Source organism: Grampus griseus, assembly GCF_964374135.1.
Source record: "Grampus griseus genome assembly, chromosome: 5".
Lineage (NCBI taxonomy): Eukaryota > Metazoa > Chordata > Mammalia > Artiodactyla > Delphinidae > Grampus > Grampus griseus.
In genome coordinates this window covers 132,229,164-132,243,494 of record NC_138998.1, presented here as the reverse complement: position 1 = coordinate 132,243,494, position 14,331 = coordinate 132,229,164, and the positions used below count along the sequence as shown (strand labels likewise).

General features: G+C 43.2%; 1 protein-coding gene across 3 annotated transcripts in view; it reads left to right on the top strand.

The window, feature by feature from the left end:
- The first annotated feature begins 3,290 nt into the window (after nt 1-3,290).
- The window catches only part of TMEM50B (transmembrane protein 50B), a 34,816-nt gene continuing 23,775 nt past the window's right edge, over nt 3,291-14,331 (top strand). The window contains exon 1 of one of the 3 annotated variants that reach the window (XM_082654676.1): nt 3,291-3,424. The gene's annotated coding sequence lies outside the window, so the exon portion shown is untranslated. Of the gene's footprint in view, nt 3,434-4,517; nt 4,614-14,331 lie in introns of those variants that run through there. The other 2 variants (XM_082654677.1, XM_082654679.1) reach the window with 2 other exon arrangements.

The following is a 14,331-nucleotide window of genomic DNA, read 5'->3' as shown; positions in this document are numbered from 1 at the left end:
TTTGTTTGTTTGTTTGTTTGTTTTTACTATTCTAAAAAGCCAGTTTGAGACTGTTTTTTTATGTTATTTGTAACTGAAAGAAACCAAATGATAAATGTATCCACTGTCATCAGAGTCTAGACTCCAGAAAGAAGTGTTTCCTCTTCTGCCTAAATCAAATGATCTTCCAAGCTTTGGTATACTGTTTTCCCTCTAAAAGACCATCTTTTACCTAGATGACTGATACTGACTATCCATCCTTTTAGGAGAGGGTCATTTAAGATCCAAAGGAATGTAATCTTAGTCTTAAGTCAACTTCATCCAAATACAACAGTTCTAACTGACTTACTAACAGGAAGTCTTTTTGTTTCACAACCCAATAAGCTTACAGAGAAAGACAGTATTTTGGGAAGTACATGGTTACACAATATGCTTTACATAACATAGCTCCTGCAGTATACTTTGGTGTACTTAAAAGATGGGACATGAATGCCATCCATTAGAGTAAGTTCATGAAGCAGCCTCAAGAAAGTAAGAACAAACCAGAACCTGTGGGAACTGGTGTGAAGGACAGCCTGGATTGTTCCTTTCTCTTAGTAGGTTTGAACCAACTGGACTGGATTCTACCTGTCCAGTTTTAGGTGAAGTAGGTCTTTTAGAACCTGTCCTGGCCCAAACCTGAAAATGGTCCTAAAGTCACAAAGACTCCAGAATCTAGGAGGTAATAGGAATTTAAGAAAACATGCTTAGGTAGAGAGATAATCGAATACCAACTGAATGAGGGCATATGTGGAGTTTTTTTAAAGCTGATCGGCAAGTTTACTAAAGACTCAAATCAGTACATTTGAAATGCTGACACTGAAATGTTGACATCAGCAACTTAATCCCAATATCTTTCAAATGCCCATATTTTTGAAAGCATAGCTACATACATGTTTGACTCTCTGTGAAGGAGAGACTTACAGAATGATAGAGAAACAAGCTGCATTAGTGCAAGTCCCCCCTCAGGTCTGGGAAGGCAACTCAAAGCACGTGCATCCTAATGGCAGGTCAACAGTAACATCCTTCTTCATAACTGGGGGTAAGCATTTGTTCTCAGATACTCTTCTGTAATAAAGGTAAAACATCTAGTAGAATCTTAAAATACTTAATGTTTTAAACAGTGATGCGATTTGAGACTATGGTAGAAACTTCTACTTGTCCCCCAGTATCTATTCTTCCTTTCTTCCTCAGTACTGAAACTGCATTTTCTAGCCTCCCTTCCAGTTTAGTGTAGCCAAGTGACTAAGTTTTTGCCAGCAGAATGAAAGCAGAAATGGTATATGCGAACTTTGGGAAAGGTTCTTTTTTTTAAAATAGTACAACCACTTTATTTATTTATTTATGGCTGCGTCGGGTCTCAGTTGTAGCATGCGGGACCTTTCCTTGAGGTGTGAGGGCTCTGTAGCTGTGGCATGTGGGATCTTAGTTTCCTGACCAGGGATCAAACCTTCGTCCCCTGCATTGGCAGGTGGATTCTTAACCACTGGACCACCAGGGAAGTCCAGGGAAAGGTTCTTAAAGAGAGGACATGTTCCCTTTGTCCTCTCACCTTCTGGTTGGAATGCAAGTATAATGGCTAGAGCTCCAGCAGCTCTCTTAGACCATGAAGTGACATTGGGAATGGAGGCTGATATCTTCCAAATACAAGTATATTTGAAAGCATAAATAAATACATGTGTGACTTTCTTGGCTGCAACAAGGATGCTGCATCTGTCTCCATGAAGTGCCAGGCCAGCTCTAGGCTAACTTTGGACTTCTAAAACTTGAGAGGGAAATACCAATTTTTGTTTAAGCCACTCTTATTTTCTGGTTGTTTTCCCCTGCTTCATGCAGCCAAACCTAACCCTAATACAATAATCAAAAAAGAAGGGCTTTCCTGGTGGCACAGTGGTTGACAGTCTGCCTGCTGATGCAGGGGATGCAGGTTTGTGCCCCGGTCCGGGAAGATCCCACATGCCGCGGAGTGCCTAGGCCGTGAGCCATGGCCACTGAGCCTGTGCATCCAGAGCCTGTGCTCCGCAAGAAGATAGATTTTGAAACCTTTTATTTATTTACTTACTTTTTGGCCACACTGTGGCCTGCGGGACCCTAGTTCCCTGACCAGGGATCGAATCTGCATCCCTCGCAGTGGAAGCACAGAGTTCCAACCTCTGGACAGCCAGGGAAGTCCCTAAAAACTTATTTTAAAAAGTCAACTTTCATAGGTCAGCAATTTAACTAATTTTAAGGTTGCACATATTTTTAAAGTAATTTATTCAACAAATATTTATTGGGCACCTAGATCCTAGCACATGTTATCAGGATGATGGGTAATGTAACTGCAAGTGTATATAAAATATAAAAGATAGAAAAACAGTATCCATGAAAATGAGAACTGATAGTGGAAAAAACATCAAAAACTAGGGATTGTTCCTCTTACACGTATAAGAGTTATAGGAGTAACAGGAGTAGAAGAGGATGGCCTTTTGTGATAACTTGGGACACAAAACCTTTTATTTTATTATACTTCAGGTAAAAGCTTTTTTAGATTTCTATTGATAATAACTGGACTTACACAATGCCTTTCCCCCAAGCAACTAAATGACATTTTATATTCCGTAGGAAATTTAGACAGACGGGGCTTGCAAAGGCTGTTGAAGTTACATTGAAAATTCAAGATGTAGCGTCTGTAAAGGATACAGTAGGAAGAGACCTGACAATAAGAAAAACAAAAATCTGGTGGATGGCCGGGAAAAGCTTCAGGACAGAATCAGAAGACTAGTTAGTTGTGTTGGTAACCTCGGGTTACAGTACTAGTTGGTAGCCTTGGACAAGTAACTTCACCTTTCTAGGCCTCCATTTCTGAGTGGCGGGGATTAGAAAAGGACATCTTTACAGACCTTCAGTTCCTGAGAACCCTCTTGGAGCACGTGCCCTACACTCGGCAGCTGGTGGTCAACGCCGCTGGGCCTGTAGGCAAAGAGAGCCCCTGCCCCTGGGTCTTGGGCTCCCCCTGCACGTGATCTCACGGATGCTGCACTTGAAGTCCCTGAGCAGGAACGCAGCTGTGCTGCCATCCAGAAGACAACATGAGTGGTCAGGTATACGCGTCCGCTAATTTACAGACGCCAAACCTGGCCAGCAGCTCCCGGAGAGCCGGCAAAACCCGGGAGCCCTCGCTCCGCCCCGTGGCGTCCTCGCCCCGCCCCTAGAGCCCCGCCCCGCCCCGGCCGGCCACTTGCTGCGCGCGGATTGGCTGCTGAGGTGCGCACGGCGCCGCGCCCCGCCCCGCCGGCGCCCTCGCCTTTCGCCCGCGGACTGCTACCGGCTCCCGGGGGCTGAGGTGGAGCCGAGGACCCCGGCTCTGCCGCGGCTTAGCCGCCTCTTCCTCTGCGCTGGCGCTTGGTGTCGGCTTGGACGTCGGGTAAGCCGGGTGAGTGCGGGAGGCCGGTTTGGGGCGTGCGAGGGGCTGGCGCTTGCCGCCCGCGCGTAGGAAGGCACCCCCGGTTCGTCCGGCCCGGCCTGCGAGGTGCGGCGATGCCCGGCCCGGCCTGGCCTCTCCGGTGAGAGGCGCCGCCGGGCGGAGCGGGTCCGCGGGGCGTCCGGGCGTTCTGCGGGGCGGGTGCCGCCGCCGCCCCCTCCGCACTAGCCCGCGTCCCCTCGGGCGAGCGTGGCTGGCGCTCGGCCGGAGCGGGCCGCACCGCCACGTTGTCTCACCATCGAATTGCTTCCCTGGAAGGTCTGGAAGGGTTTCCGTCTTGAGCCTGTCAGCTTCCCGGGGCGACGGGCGGTGGGGAGACGATGTGCGGCCCGCACGGGGCGTCAGGGGGCCACTCAGGTGCTTCGTCGCCCCTCCCGTTTGCTCTGAACCATGGCTGGGAATGTTTTCAGTGTTCGGCGCTCTTTTCCGAGTCTCTCCGTAGGAGAGTCAGGTACAGAGGTGTGAAATGGAAATGGAAGAGGGTCAACCTTCTTTCGCGTATTAATCATAAAGTGTTCGTGCCTTTTTAGATAAAGAGCAGCAGAGAGTTGCCCATGTAGCAAAGGTAGTTGTGCTGGGGAAGACCATTTTGGTTTTTAACCAATAAATTGGCTTCCGAGTTAATCAATGGAAGGTGCTTAGTTTGAAAGGTAAATATATGACCTTTTGAAGCCCAAGCAGTGCTGAGATCGACTGTGCTCGCTCCCTCCCCGCTGCTGGCGCCGCGCGCGCGCGTGTGTGTTTGTGTGTGTTGGGATTTCTCTTCGGAGTGTCCCACCTCTTCTCTCAAACTGTTCACCTACCTGCGCTATAAATCCCTTTCCTTAACAATCACCAAGCCTCTTACTCCCAGGATTGTTACACTTCTTTTCCATCATCTTCAGACAAACGTAGTTTTCAGACGTAGAACAAACGTTAGACATTTTTTTTGCCGATAATAGTGTTGCAAGCCTCTTCGTCCTTAAAATGAACATCAAAAGTTATCTTGAATGTCGACCCGACAGGAAAAGCTGGGTTAATGAGAGCACGGAGAGGATGCAGTGTTCCTCTTCCGGAGACACGCCTTCCCCTCCCCCATCCTCCTCGGCCCATTACTGGCTGGTCATTTCTGAATTCACTTCTGGAGTCCGAGGTAAAGAATTTATCTTATTGGTTTATCCTTATCTGCCCTTTTTAAATGATTACGGTAATATATCCAGGTTGTAAACTCTTTTTGTAATGTTACAGGATAATATCAAGTAAAAATTGAAACAGCACGGAAGTATATCAAGTGAAAAGTTAGAATTCCTTGTTTCTTTACTTTGCATCCTGAATTCCAGTCCCTAGGAGGGGTTAGTACCGTGATACTGTTGGGCAACTGACTTAATATAAGGACACGTCTCCATATCAGTGTGCACCTACCTCATTTTTAAAGTGCTGTACAGTACGCAGCTGTTTAGATATACTCTAATATATTTTATTGGTCCCTTAATGATGGACGTTTGGTTGTTTCTGAGTTTTAGCCATTAAAAGACTTACTGCAAGAAAATCTTTTGGGCATTGTTGGATAAGTTTCAGGTAGTGCTCTTTTTACCAGGAATCTTTTTTTGTAACTTGAAGGATTTTATAATTTAAAAGCAGTAGTTAATTTGCTTGAAATAAATGCATTTCTTAGAATCTGTGTGTCTTTTTATATTTAGAGACTGGATCAAAAAAATTTTGAGGACCAGGTTAAATAATGGTTAATTTATTAACCTTGTTACAACTTAATGGTGTTGACTTTAAGGTTATATTGACTCATTTGATTAGCTTGGCAGGAATGAATAGAGAAGGCCTTAAGGAAGAGAAAATTTGAACAGAGGCCGTGTAATAACCCTCCTGTGGTAATCCCCTTGAATATCCAACAGTAACAGATGTTCTTTTGTTGCAAAATGTATCTCAGGTACCAAAAAACGTGTACAGAATATATATAAATATATAATTTAAATAATACTATTGCAATGATCAACATTGTATCTACAACCAAATTAAGAAATGAAACATTTACATCTTTCTTCCAGAGGTGGCCTCTACCCTGATTTTTTAAATTCATCTTTTTCTTGCTTTCATTTTGTTTTGTTTTTTGGCCATGCCGCGCAGCTTGTGGGACTTTAGCTCCCCGATCAGGGATCGAACCTGGGCCCTTGGTACTGAAAGCGCCGAGTCCCAACCACTGGACCGCCCGGGAATTCCAGTCTTTCCCTTGCTTTTTAAAATAAGCTTTACAGGGCCTGCATGCTGGCACAGTGGTTAAGAATCTGCCTGCCAGTGCAGGGGACACAGGTTCAAGCCCTGGTCCAGGAAGATCCCATATGTCGCGGAGCAGCTAAACCCGTGCACCACAATTACTGAGCCTGCTCTCTAGAGCCCGCGAGCCACAACTACTGAGCCTGTACTCTAGAGCCTGCGAGCCACGACTACTGAGCCCACGTGCCACAACTACTGAAGCCCGTGCGCCTAAAGCCTGTGCTCCGCAACAAGAGAAGCCACCGCAGTGAGAAGCCCACGCACCACAACGAAGAGTAGCCCCCGCTCGCCGCAACTAGAGAAAGCCCGAGAGCAACAATAAAGACCCAACGCGGCAAAAAAGAAAATAAATAAATTTTAAATAAGCTTTACACATAAATACATAAATATACACATGTACATATATGCACACGTGTATAAATATTTACACATAAACAGTATATTTAGTTTTGAGTGAAGTGTTAAAAACAAAACAAAATTCTCATACACATAGCATGTTTCAAAGTTTTATTTTATAGTTATTGAGGGTGCCACAAAGAACTGTTTTTTTTTTTTTTTTTTTGGCTGCACTGGATCTTCATTGCAGTGCACAGGGCTCCTTGTTTAGGGTTTCTCACTAGTTGCCGTGCAGGCTTAGTTGCCCTGCGGCATGTGGGATCTTAGTTCCCCAGTCAGGATCGAACCCGAGTCCCCTGCATTGGAAGGTGGGTTCTTAACCACTAGACCACCAGGGAAGTCCCACAAAGAACTGGTTTTAAGAGGATTTAAGAAATAGATATCTGTGTAGTCCATAGGGAAAGGAATGTCTCAATAAAATTGCTGAGTTAGATATAATTGGTTAATGTTCCAGAGGGCAACAAAATCATAATACCTTGTGATTAATCATTTCTACCAGACTATAAAATCATAACACCTTATTAACTTCCGCAGTTAAACTGAAACCTTACAGGACTATAAACTGTGTCTTTATTAACAGTGAATTGTTCATTAAATAAACTGTGATAATAAAGTTATTTTCCTCAGAGCACAGATGAGGTCCAAACAGGCTTATTAGAAAATGCTAGCGCTTTCTCAATTTGAGATTAAAAATTTGTTCCATAATTGTAAGCACAAACCTGACTGTGTAAGGAAAGGACAATATTGTCACTTTTAGATGAAAGCTTCCAGGAAAGATGAGCAGGATGGAATGGCTTCAGCTTCCCTGTTTCCCTGACAGGGGCCCTTTCTCAGGAGGTCAGTGGGCAGTGTTACGAGGGAGTCTTGGCTACGGTGTTCACTCCAGTCAGGGCATCAGAGGGCTCTAGTGTGCACCAAATACTGGAAAGATGGCAGAAATACAGACTGAGGGAGTGGGCTGCTCACCGTGGCCTGCATGCAGTGATCAGTGTAGGTCAAAGTAGAACCTTCTGTGAGGGAAGTGAATGTCCTTTGCTGATGCAGGCTGCAGGGTTCAGAAGGAAAGCAGGAACTGCACCAGCATATGATCAAGATCAAGCCAAGCACAGCTGAGTACAGATAGGAATCTGGGTCAGGTTCATGGGGCATTCAGTCCTCAGGTTAAAAAGCTGAATAGGGACTTCCCTGGTGGTCCAGTGGTTAAGACTCTGCACTTCCCAGACTAAATGTCCATTGACAGATGAATAGATAAAGAAGATGTGGCACATATATACAATGGAATACTATTCAACCATAAAAAGAAATGAAATTGAGTTATTTGTAGTGAAGTGGATGGACCTAGAGTCTGTCATACAGAGCGAAGTAAGTCAGAAAGAGAAAAACAAATACCATATGCTAACACATATATATAGAATCTAAAAAAAAACAAAACGGTACTGATGAACCGAGTGGCAGGGCAGGAATGAAGACTTAGACATAGAGAATGGACTTGAGGACACGGAGGTGGGGTGGCGGGAGAGTAGCATGGACATATATACACTACCAAATGTAAAATACCTAGTGGGAAGCAGCCGCATAGCACAGGGAGATCAGCTCAGTGCTTTGCGACGACCTAGAGGGGTGAGATGGGAGGGTGGGAGGGAGGCTCAAGAGGGAGGGCATATGGGGATATATGTATGCATATGGCTGATTCACTTTGCTGTACAACAGAAACTAACACGGTATTGTGAAGCAATTATACTCCAATAAAGATGTATTAAAAACAAAAAAAAGACTCTGCACTTCCACTGCAGGGGCCACGGGTTTGATCCCTGGTTGGGGAACTAAGATCCTGCATGCCATAAATAAATAAAAACTTAAAAAAAAAAAAAAAAAGCTGGCATAGTACCTGGTTACATTGCTTCAGTCTGGCCTGGTTGTCCTCGTCTGGGGCATAGCTGGATCCTCTTTACCTCTCCTGTGTGGGGATCTTTCCTGTATTCTCTTTCGTTGATTTACTCTCTCCGGTGGCACTCAAACTCCAGTAGCTTCTTGACAAGAAGAGTTATGTTTTCTTGGAGACATTGCCTGTCTGAATATGTTTTTATTCTATCCTCATACTTGACTGATATTTTGGCTGGTAATAGAATTTTAGTTGGAAGTAATTTTCTTTCAGAATTTTGAAGTAATTGGTCCATTGTCATCTTGCTTCTCGTGTTGCTGAGAATTCCAAAGTATTATGATTCCTGATCCTTTGTATTTGACCTGTTTTTTTTAAATTAATTTTTATTCGCGTATAATTGCTTTACAGTGTTGTGTTAGTTTCTGCTATTTGTTTTTGTTTTGTTTTGTTTTTAATTTCTGCAGACTAATTTCTGCTTTGACTCCAGTGGTTTGAATTTTAAAATGGCCTGTCTTAGCGTGGGTCTATTTTCATCCATTAGGTTGAGTATCTGATGGGCCCTTTAAATCTGGAAATACAGTACTTTCTATTCTGGAGAGATTTTCCTGAATATTTTGTTATTTTTCTCCCTTGTATTCTCTATAGTGTCTCCTGAAACACCTCTTATTTAGATGTGAACCTTTTAAAGGTCTTCTAATTTTCTTACCTGTTTTCTTCTGTTTTCCACCTACTTACTGCTAGATTTTGGGGGGCTGGGGGTTGGGGGCACCACGTGGCTTGTGAGATCTTAGTTCCCTGACCAGGGATCAAACCCACGTCCTCGGCAATAAAGGAGCAGAGTCTTAACCACTGGACCACCGGGGAATTCGCACTGCTAGATTTTCTTAACTTTTATTTCTCAACCTTTGTATTTGGATTAAAAAAAAATTCCACAGTTATGTTTTTATTTTTCAAAGCTATTTTTTAGTCTCTGAATGTTTCTTATGATAGCATCCTGTTCTTGCTTTAAAATGCAATATGTTCTCTTATCTCTGAGGTTATAGTGATTTTGTTTTCTTTCTCTGCATAGCTTTCCAGATTCTTATCTGGAAGGAAAGGATCTGGCTGCTAGTCTTCTGCACCAGAACAGAGGAACAGAGGTCCCTTCTGTCCAGTTTTCAGTATGATACCTGCATCTTCTGTTGTGCCTTGTATCCCCCAGTCCAGAACACAAGACATAGGGGGGGAAAACCTCAGATTTCTGCCAGGATATGGAAGAAGCAGTTGCCAGTACCATGACGAGAAAAGGGACAGGTTCTGGGATCTGACTTTTCTTCCTGCTTCCTCCCAAGTTGTCAACTGTGTTGGTTCTCAGCTTTCCCCACCACTGGCTTGGGAATTCGGCTTTCTTGGGTGTGCTAAGTCAGTTACCATGTCCATCTGCTTTCCAGCTTTCAAAATTTTATTGCTATTGTTTCATCTTCTGTTCTCCCTATCGTTAGGAGTTTATGACTTTTTAAAAACTCCTTTTATTGATTGCAGTTTTCGTGAAGTTTCAAGAGGGAGCAGAATGAGGTGCTGTGTACATCTGCCATCATCACCCAGAGATAGTAATCGTTTTTCTCTTCCAAACAGTAATGGCAGTACTGCCAGGAGCAGAGTCCCTCTACAAAAGCAGTCGTATGTATGTGAACCATCTTCTTGGTAGGTAGTGGTTGATTGCATTGAGTGATCACATGTGCTGGACACTGCTTTTCTTATTAATTCTCACTTACTGAGGGATGTGCTGTCATATCCCCAGTTTACACCTCAGAGGACCATAGCCCAAGGACATTTAAAGCTTGAACAGTGCCTGTCACACAGCGACTCTTCCATTAAAAGTGGAATGGATAAATGAACATGGCCAAGTAGGCACAGCTGGGAAGAGGCCCAGGCCAGTGCTAACTCCAAAGCCTGTACTGTTAGCTGCCTGCATGGTGGCTAATGCTGGAGGAGGATAATTGGTACTTCAAGGCATCCACTTCCTTTGAGCCCCTTAGAAATGTTCTTACTCTAGGCCTTTGGCATCGCAGTACTGCTTGCCAGGTGGGTTCCCTTTCACCTGTGTGGTTCAAAGCTGTGACCCTGGAGCCAGTGTCTCTGAACTGGGGAGTAGGGCATTTTCTGAGCAATCCCAGAGGATGCAAAGATGCCTAAGCATGGCTTCTTCTGGGAAACCTAGGTAAAGATGGCCTCAAAGAGTGAGTGAAGTTTTGCCATGGCTGGATCAGCTCTGGGATTGTGTAGCAGTCATCTTTTTTAGGTGGCAATTCATGATAGTATGGCTTTCTATTTTTTCAACTTTTTATTATAAAAAATTTTTAAACATACAGAAAAATTGAACAGTACATTCAACATTTTAACATTTTGCCATATTTGCTTTACTTTTTTTTTCCTTAATCATTTGATCATATGTTGCTGACATCGACACCTCACCCCTAAATATGTAAGAATGCATCTCCTAACAAGGTCATTCTCTTTACGTAACCACAATACTATCATTATCACATCTGGGAAAATAATTCTGTAATATTCTCTGTCTGACCTGTATTCAGATTTACCCAGTTGGCCCAGACTGCCTTAAAAAAATTTTTTTTTTGGAAACCAGAATCAATAAAGGTTTACACATTTCACTTGGTTTGTTAATTGTATGTTTTGACGTAGATGAAATTAATGATGAAATCTTTTGAACTTTCTAGTTCATATCGCTCTTGGAGACTGCTTCATTACTAGAAGGGTCATGGTTCTCAGAATCTTAGCAACGGAAGGGATCCTTGATGTAATCTGGTTCAGTTATTTCCAAACTTGGCTGATGTGTGTCCTGAAGGTTGAATTGGGAGTTTGTCTGTAGACAAAGAGATGAAAGGGGCATTCCAAGGACATAGATAGACATATAGAAATAGATATAGAAATATGTAAATAAATATATTAAAATTATTTAGCAGTTTTCCTAACAGTAGGTATTCAATAAGTACTGGCTACCTTCTCCCTTTTATTTCTTTGTGGCTGGAGTAAAGAGTACATCAAGATAGTAGGAGATCAGAAAGCTATAATAGGGGAGACTGTAAATACCCTGTATCTTTTGGACTTTATCTCAGGCTGTTGGAAGTTTTTGATGAAAGGCACGATCTGGTCTGAGTTTTAGAAAATTCTGGCAGGATCTGGACTTGAGGAAGCAGGGAGAATGGTTTTAAGAAATAATATGTTTTAGGGACTTCTCTGATAGTCCAGTGGTTAAGACTCTGCGCTTCCACTGCAGGGGGCATGGGTTCGATCCCTGGTCGGGGAAGTTCTGCATGCCATGCGGTGCGGCCAAAAAAAAGAAATAATATGTTTTAATATATTGTCCTGGCAAGATTTATTTCCCTCATTGAAATGATGCTTCTTTTTACCAGCGTCTACAGATTATCAGTTTAAATAAACCTAGGTGTAAAGAAGTAGACTTTTTTTTTTTGTGACAGGATAATGAGACAGGTATTGCATTTCAAAATTTGAAAGACAAAATAGTTAGTCAGTCATTCAACAAGTATTTGAGTGCCTATTGTATGCCAGGCCACTGTGCTAGGCTCTGGGAGAACTACATTGAGCAAAAATGAGCATGGAATGTCCTTTGTGGATTTTACTCTCTTCAGGGGAAGGTATGTATTAATCAAATAACAAGATTAATAATGAAGTACTAAGGGGACTAGATCTGGCCGTGGAGTCAGGAGGTCATGGAAGTCATATCTTTTTATTATTATTATTTTTTTTTGCGGTACGCGGGCCTCTCACTGTTGTGGCCTCTCCCGTTGCGGAGCACAGGCTCTGGACGTGCAGGCTCAGCAGCCATGGCTCACGGGCCCAGCTGCTCCGCGGCATGTGGGATCCTCCCGGACCGGGGCACGAACCCGCGTCCCCTGCATCGGCAGGCGGACTCTCAACCACTGCGCCACCAGGGAAGCCCAAGTCATATCTTTTTAAATTTTATTTTATTTATTTATATTTTTGGTGGCCGTGCCATGAGGCATGAGGGATGTGGGATCTTAGTTCCCCTTCCAGGGGTCGAACCTGTGCCCCCTGAAGTGGAAGCGCGGAGTCTTAACCACTAGACAGCCAGGGAGGTCCTCATATCATCCTTCACTTTCAACAATATCATCCTTTCAACAACCTGCACCACAACTACTGAGCCTGCGCTCTAGAGCCCGTGAGCCGCAACTACTGAGCCCTTGTGCCACAACTACTGAAGCCCACACGCCTAGAGCCCACGCTCGCAACAAGAGAAGCCACCGCAATGAGAAACCCGCGCACCGCAAGGAAGAGTAGCCCCCGCTCGCCATAACTAGAGAAAGCCCGTGCGCAGCAACGAAGACCCAATGCAGCCAAAATAAATAAATAAATATTAAAGAAAAGAAACCCCCTGTGCTCCCTGTCTTTTACTTTGGTTTTTAGATTTAAATCTTTTATGAAAATTGGTGGTACCTACTAAATTTTATTCTTGTTATAGATGATTTACAAGTCAGAAGGCAAATAAGCATCCTGAGATTATGTAAAATGTCTTTCCAAAAATGCTTAGCTCTCTGAATAATCATACTGTTGGATTTTAAGGCCTATAAAATATTCACACTGTGACTACCTAGACACCAGGCTTATAGCAACCTAAGAAGAAAAACTGTATTCTCCAGACTGCTTTGTCAAGTTGTGAATCAACAGTAATCACCACTGTCATTGTAGACCTCACTGGACTGCTTTCTTCTGTTTCCAGGTGATCGCAGTATTCATCTAAATTGGGGCTCTTTCTCTTCCATCTCGTTCTTCTTGCTTTCTTCACCACAGGCAGTAGAATAGTAACTTTCTCCTCACGAAATGGAAATGAGAGAAATGCTGTGAAACTGTCTGGCAGCAGTACAGTGTATTGGTCATGAGCACAGGTTTGGAATCAGATGTGAACTTCAGTGGAATCCTGGCTTTCCTTCTTGCTAGCTGTGTGACCTTGGGCTAGTTACTCTGTAAACCTTTTTAGTAATACGAGATAATAATAGTAACTGCCTTAGAGTATTTGTGAGGATTCAAGGGAATCCTCTATGAAAAGAGTTTTTCTGAGGATGGAGTAGAGTTGCCTGTAACCTGTAAGCACCCTATAACTAAGAGCCACTAGTAATAGTAATAGTAGTAGTAGTAGTAGGGAAGATGTCGATTTTATTTTTGTTTAATTTGAGTCAGCTGTTTTGCTCTGGCTATGTAGACCTAATACCTTGCACGATATTTAAATTTAATTTCTGGATTTTTTTTGCTAACTTATTTATTTATTTATTGGCTGCAGCATGTGGCATGCAGGATCTTAGTTCCCCGATCAGGGATCAAACCCGTGCCCCCTGCAGTGGAAGCTTGGGAGTCCTAACCACTGACCCGCCAGGGAATTCCCCCAGATTTTTTAATGATACAAATTGTAATTTAATTTTAAAAGGTGTTAATTGATTTCTCTGCCAGTTTGTAAATCTCCTGATGATGAGGGCCAAGTTTTATTCATCTTTATTTTCCCCACAGTGCCTTGCTTGTAGGACATGTTCTGTAAATATTTCATTCATGATCTAGAAGAGTTTTGTGCTGATTAAATACCATTGTATATGTAAGTCTGCTGTAATGCCTGGCAGACAGTAATGCAAGGAAGGAAGAGAGTGAGTCAGAGATGAACACTGAATCAGTCCTCAACCCTCTTCCATATTTTCTCCTTGAGATACCCTAGCTGCTCCTGTGACTTCAGTTACCACTTAATTACTATCAGCCTGTAATCTGTATTTCTGCTTTAAACCACTCTTTCAGTGGTTTCTGTACATCTGTCTTACATACATTTCTACCTGGATGTCCTTCAGTCACATCAAACACATTATGCTCAAACTCTCCCTTGCTCCCCTCCCTATTTTGGTTAATGGTGTCTTTCCAGCCGTTGGGTACCCAAACAGTCATTCTTAGCTCTTCCTTGCTTGTTGATAATACCACATCAATATTTCTCAAATAAAAACCTTTTCTTTAGCCTGTATGAGTATGGCCTCAGTTTACATCCTTATTCTCTTCCTTTCTAGAGGGTGTCTTTAACATTTTCCTTCAGTCCTCCTCCATACTGCTGCCACCAGAATTGTCTTTCTAAATCGCAGAGCTGATTTTGTCACTTCCCTGCTTACAAGCCTCTGGTAGTTTCCTAGTGCTTAGAGCAGGGGCCTGCAGACTATGAGCTGTGGGCCAAGTCTGGTGGTCTGCTGCCTGTTTTGTAAATTTAAGTTTTATTGGAATACAGCCATGCTCATTTGGTCAC